This window comes from Hesperophylax consimilis, chromosome 5 (assembly GCF_061612785.1).
Source record: "Hesperophylax consimilis isolate HC1 chromosome 5, BYU_Hcon_1.0, whole genome shotgun sequence".
NCBI lineage: Eukaryota > Metazoa > Arthropoda > Insecta > Trichoptera > Limnephilidae > Hesperophylax > Hesperophylax consimilis.
Window position 1 is genome coordinate 33,624,425 of NC_142840.1, and position 6,910 is coordinate 33,631,334.

Consider the following 6,910-nt stretch of genomic DNA (forward strand, 5'->3'; position numbering starts at 1 on the left):
GAGTGAGGTTATATGTCATGTATTTTCAAAAAACCGGACATTCTATTGTCCGGTTTTCCAAAATTTTCTAGACCGGACAACCGTTCAAAAAACCATACTGTCCGGTCCAAAACCGGACATCTGGCAACCCTAATGATATCCCTCAAAACACGAACTAAATGTACAAAATTTATAGGAAAACCAAATTTTGTAGAGATTAACGATTCTTGGGATTACCAGAAATTAGGTTGCTATCCAAAAGCCACCGGTGATTAATTATTGGACATGTAATATTTATTTATAGTTTTATTGTAAAAAAAATTTTGACGGTGTCATAGTGATATCATTAAATACGAGGTACCACAGACCCAACATCCTTTGATAAGAGCGGTACCCAGCCGGAAGACACACCGTAGAAGGTAATCCTTCTTCACCAGAGCTCATCGTTCTTACACGTATTTGGTTTATGTATTCTTCGGTCTTATATATCCAATCTCTACCAACGGTAATCCAGAAGAAGTAACCTCTCATCGTCACCATGAAGTTATGTAATGTCGTATTATTGTTAAGTGTAATATTGGTGGTGATGTTGTGCTTCACGGAGCCGTGTGGGGCGGCTGTTATAAGGTCAGGGCGGCGCTGGGAAGGGCGGGCCCGTGGCGCGGGCTGGCGTCACGGCGTGCTACCACGGTCACGACGTGCCAAGCCGAGAGGGGCGCGCACGATCAAGGGCACGCGCAGGGGCAAACAGCGTGCATTCGGGCTGCAGAATCGACACCAAAAGGTGTACTATCTGGAAGGATCACGCTTTTCTGGGTGAGCCTATGTTGAATTCATTATTATTATTTTTTATTTTCCAACTTGTCCGGGATAAATCTTCCTCTATAGGAAAAACTAAACCCTTCCACACACTTTTCCACAAATGATCATCTAGTCAATCCACATTATGCAAGTGCATTATATAAGTATAATAAATACAAGAACAAGACTTCAACTCACCAGAGATCAAATGGGAAAATAATTCACCGACTGCAGATATTTTCATATCATATCTTAACTGGACCTTTAAATCTTACTGATCCCTCAATATAAATATTTAAAAAATCTTTCATAATCCTACTTGTATTTAAAATGACTGATTTTTGCATTTTTGTATTTAAATTCTTTGTCAGATCTAATACGCCTAAATTTTTAATAATAATAATAATAAGGTATTTATTCCGGTATGTGGGGAGGTTAGTGCAGTCCCACACATTCCATATAGAGATACAATAAAATATATAATCAATAACAAAAACGATAGAACAGAAAGACAACGAAAAGAAAATAGAATAAATTGAAAATAAAATAGAATAAATTGATAAAATAATAGAATAATAGAAAGTTGAAGCCTTTAGGGAGCCGTGACTATATTAGGCGCTAGTATAATAACAACGCTGAAATACCAAATGGTAATAATTTTATAGTATGAGAAAAATGAAATCATTATTACTAATTGTTTATTCATTATTACTGTGATAGTAGCTAAAATGTCATTAAAATTCTTTGATGTGCAGCGTACGGAGCAATGAAGATATTAATTTTGCGAATTACCAGAGGAAGATCAACTAGAATTTTTTCTTTTATATGTTCAATAAAATTTTGATTCAACTTGTATTCTTTCTTTATAAACAAGTTCTGCACTGAAATTATTATTATTATGAGTGACAACTGTTTGGCCTTCTGAAGGCATTATCAAACTGTCGAAGACAGTTACAGACCATATATTCATATTTTATGAATAATGGTAATTACAACGAAAAAAACAATTGATTTTGTTTTTATTACCTATGTCACTATTGATTTCCTATTGAAATATCACCAATTACGAACGGTTGTTTTACCCTTTAGGTTTCCCAATAATTATATTGTTTAAATTTGAATAAAGTAAGATGTTTCTTAATTAATAATTTGGATGACTCAGGGGTTTCTTTTTACCCTGATTTATTATTGTATTAACTGATATTTTTGTGTTTTCTGATAAATTAACTCGGCTCAAACATATCTAGGAGTTGCAAGCTCGATCAAACTAGCTTTATGATTGTTAGAATTTTTATAAATTTCCAACTGCTCTAAAATATTGAATTTACGGCCTGTATTTTGAATATGTAACGGAGTTGGCTAATTTTTATCACTGAGCGAGTGATTTTTAGCACACTGCGACTTTCTTTTTCTTTTAACCATTTATTTTGATTCTAAAACTTTATTGGGATTTTTTTGCAAGATTATCATACGTACCTAAGTAGTATTTTAAAACAATTAACTGTTTTGATAATTTCATATAGATTCTGAATACAGGAAAAATACGAGTGGTTAGTAGCATTATCGTTCTAAGAAAAGAACGGTGGTATAGTAATAAAATTATAGTATAATCTTTATGTGGTTATAAATTGATAGAATTTTTTGCGTCAAGCTAAAGGTAATAGGTACAAATACCCTTTTTCTTGTTAAAATACTGCGCTGAATTGCTGTTATAACTTATGATGGACTGATTTAAGTATCGGGTAAATATTACTTACTGGAAAAAGACTAAGGAAAACATTTATAAGTATTTCGTTTTCACAGAAGTAAATTTGATAAATACTTATTATTAGTTAGATGCTTTTTCCCTATTGCACGTTGGATTCGTACACGGAAAAAAATGAGTAAAGCTTATTTATTGAAAATCTCTTCAAATTTTAAGTATTCCCGTTAAAAACGGGACTGTAAGCCACTTCCTGATAAAGTGTTGGTAATTTCGTAATAACAAGACGAAATGAAAAACTGTTTGAGAGTTGTATGAACACGTGTTCGGAAATCGTGACAGAACATTATTATTTTACTTATAGTTATTTAGTTCATTCGTTAATGGCCTACAATCCTGTTTTTAACAGGAATCCGGATAATTTGCAGAGATTTTTGATAAATTTGCTATATTTTTATCAGAATATTTTCTACGTATAAATGATAAAATACGCACATAAATAAAAAATACATACACATAAGAAAAATGACGTTCAATAATATGTTAGAACGCCGAACAACTAGCACGATCGATCGATAATGTTGGTAACTTATCATAGCTAAAGAACAAACAACAGTTCACAACGACCAACTAAGGACGGGTTGTTTCACAGGATTTGAACAATGAAATTTCGTGAAGGTTCTATTCACGTTATATTATTGTATCATTATTGGCATGTGGCTTTACAAAGCTGAAATAATAACAGAACTTGAATATAATCTTCACAGAACTTGAAAATCAACTTTGTAATTTGATGAATTATTCAAATTCTGTGAAACAACTCATTCCAAGAGTTAATTTGTTTGATGTGAACTGTTGTTTTCACGTTTATATCGTTCGTGCTTGTGAACGATGACAAGTTATCGACAAACCCTTTGCAAAACGACTTTGCTAGATACCCTGGTTGTTCCCGAGCTACTATTTGCTAAATTATTAGTTAACCTACCTAAATGTAAGGAAGGTTAACTTGTTAGTTAAATCAAAAGAGCGCCACTTAAAAATAATAAGTCTTATATAAATGTCAATAATCCCAAATCCAAAAAGTAAAAAAAAAAACGATGACACAATTCAATTATAAATATCTTTGATTAACATTTTTCAATTCATTATCAGAAAGATTCTGAAATAGTAATAATAATTTTAAAAAAATTAATTTTCACCCTAAAACACTGAATATAAAATAACATAACACGTGAATAATAAAATAACACACCCATAAACACAAATTCAGCTTAATTATGGGGTGTAAATCATTTATAAAATCATTCCTTACATACATCGTTACATATTTTTTCTAAGGACGAGTTGTTTCAGAGAATTTGAAGAATTCATCAAATTTCACAGTAAAATTTCAAGGACTGTGAACGTTCCATTCAAGTTCTATTATTATTTCAGTTCTGTGAAGCAACTGATCCATGTCGATATAATAACAGATCTTCAAAAGGACTTTCACAGAACTTGAAAATCAACTTTGAAATTTGAACAATTCATCAAATTTCAACGTTCATTTTCGGGTTCTGTGAAAGTCTTATTCAAGTTCTGTTACTATATCATTGTAGGCTAGTTGCTTGACAAAACTGAAATAAAAACAGAACTTGAAAAAATCTTTCACAGAACTTGAAAATGAGCGTTGAAATTTGATGAATTATTCAAATTCTCCGAAACAACCGGTCCTTAACATTACTTTTTTGAACATTTATAAAAAAGTTCATTACTTAAAAATATTCGTTAGTTAAATTTTAGGTAGGTAAGTAAAGATGTTTCTTCCAAATCGTCTGATTCGCTGTGAAAAAAACAGCGTGATTCGCCAATTTCAGTTGAATAACGTCTTTAATATTTTTTTCAGATGAGAGTCCTATCGACATCAACACCAGGTGGAGCCACGCCTCTCAGGATACTCGTCTTCCTTCGCGACAAGTCCTACATGTTATTTTTAATGTACACATTAATTGAATAACTTCTTCTTGTAATGCATTTAAAAGTATTATACCTAATATAATTATTACATACATATGCAAAATGTTGTATTTAATGATTTTTCTTAAAATACCATTGATAATAAAATACGTATCTACGATTAAAACTTCACATAATCCGCCAATTATTTTTGCGGTCAATGAGCCGTGTGCATAATACTTATGCTTTATAATAATTTATTTAATTAAAATGTGAACGCTTACGATTGTGCCTTTAACAATGTCACCACAGGAAGGAAATTGCAAAACCGTCGTTGGGATTATAATACCTTATAATTGATAAAAAAAATCGTATGAGTGTTTATGGTTAATGTAATTAAGTTCTTCCCACAATTTCCTTTTCTGAACGCCAGAAATGGTAAAATATATTAAACTTACATAATTCTTTTGACCTAGAACACTAAGCTAATGATTACCATTACTAAATGTGTTTTTTAATATTCGTCTTATTTTATATTTATTTTGAGAAAACAGAATAAAAACCAATACATTGCAAAAGTGAAAATTACTAGAAGTCATCGCCTAGTACCCGGTCGCGCCCTGTGCATCTATGGGTCATCAGAAGGTGGTGCTTAATTTTCTGCGTCCTGTCGAATAGACAGCTGTCGTTGTAAATAATTCTGAAACTGTTCTCACCGACCACGGCCTAACTTTACCTATGGAATATTATGAAAACAATGTTAAGCAGGAACCTTCTTAGTTCTTTGGATTTAAAAAAGATTGGTGGCACACTGGGCACCCGGTACCGAGCATATTTGGCACCGGACACACCGGGCACCGTACAAAAATAATATTATATTATATTACAATATTAATAATAACACAGAGTCAAAAGTCATTGATGTACGGAGCGTTGAAGATATTTGGAGAGCTACCAGAAGAAATAAAATCAGAAGAAAACATAAAAACATTTAAAATTAAATTACGAAAATATGTGATTGATTCATTTTAAATGTGTTACTATAGTTATATGTATATGTATATAAGTATTGTATTAGGACATAGATAACTATGTACCTACTTAAAATACCGCAATAAACAATAAACACATCGGGCACTCTCATGCTCGGTTTTCAAAAATTAGTATTTCTAATTTATTAAGAATCTCTTCAAATTATTATTAATCTATCTAAAAACGGGATTGCACACCTTTAACGAATGTATTATTAGGTTTCCTGAGAAACTTTTAGTAAATTTCGAATATATTTTTACGATGTCGCAACACGTGTTCGAATACGTGATAATAATTTGATTTATTTAAAATTCCGACATCATGATAATAATTTGATTAATTAATAATTCCGATATCACTATAATAATTTGATTCATTAATAATTCCGATATCACTATAATATTTTGATTCATTAATAATTTCGACATCATGATAATTATTTTATTCATTCATAATTCCGACATCATGATAATAATTTGATTAATTAATAATTCCGACATCATGATAATATTTTGATTAATTAATAATTCCGATAAAACTATAATAATTTGAAGAGATTCTTAATAAATAAGCAATACTCATTTTTCTCCGAGTGCAGCGAGCAGTACCATAATTATTAATGGTATCATAAAAAAACACTAGCGCCACATACCAAATTGGTCTGTGGCTAGCTATTTTTTGCTTTCATCTCGTTTTTACCATTTGTGCAACCGAAAAAAAATCACGAAATACAATTTTTAAGTAGCTACATACCAAATAATTAGATCAATTATCCCAATGATCGAATTAAATCTGTGAAGGAAAGACTACTTAATGAACTTCATACCGATTTATACAATATTAAAAAGTAAGTAGTCACCCTTGAATTGTAAGTATGTCATGGGATATTGAAAACTCACCAGACAGCCCGAATAACTAATATAGAGGTCATGAGAAGAATATTCCAACAGTATAATTGAAAAACGCTTTAAAAAAATGTAATTTGCAGTAGGTAATTTGGGCCTACACGAACAGTTTCAACATACTGTTGGGAAATCTCCGAGATCTCTATTTAATAACGCTTTATCAAGGATTCAGTTGTGTACCTTCTGATGAGGGCGGGGTTCATTGTGGATGTTCACCATAGTCCTAGAAGGGTTATACCAGTTCAGTTGACCAACTATAACTATGGCAAAGGAACAAGGGTAAGTAATAGTGTTTCAGGTGAATTCGAATTAAGTAAATGCACACACATTATCATTATTGATTAGTTTATTTATTTATTAACGTCCTTTTAGGGGCTTTTACGTATTATAAATAAAGTAAAATGTTTACAATGTTTAATAAAACAGAACTGAACTGCCTTAAAAAAATATTTTGAATATGTGTAGTGATAAAATGAAGATGTCCACTGACTCGGTATCATTATTTCCTTTCTTAGTATTCTGGGTAATGAAAAATACATATGGTAGTTAATCCCAG

The 6,910-nt window shown here is 31.4% G+C and overlaps 1 long non-coding RNA gene across 1 annotated transcript; it reads left to right on the forward strand.

Annotated features, from left to right (window-relative positions):
- The first annotated feature begins 437 nt into the window (after positions 1 to 437).
- LOC149423820 (uncharacterized) lies at positions 438 to 4,704 on the forward strand. Its single transcript, XR_016302230.1, has 2 exons — positions 438 to 795; positions 4,368 to 4,704. It is a non-coding gene; the product is annotated as an uncharacterized LOC149423820 (long non-coding RNA).
- The last annotated feature ends 2,206 nt before the right edge of the window (positions 4,705 to 6,910 follow it).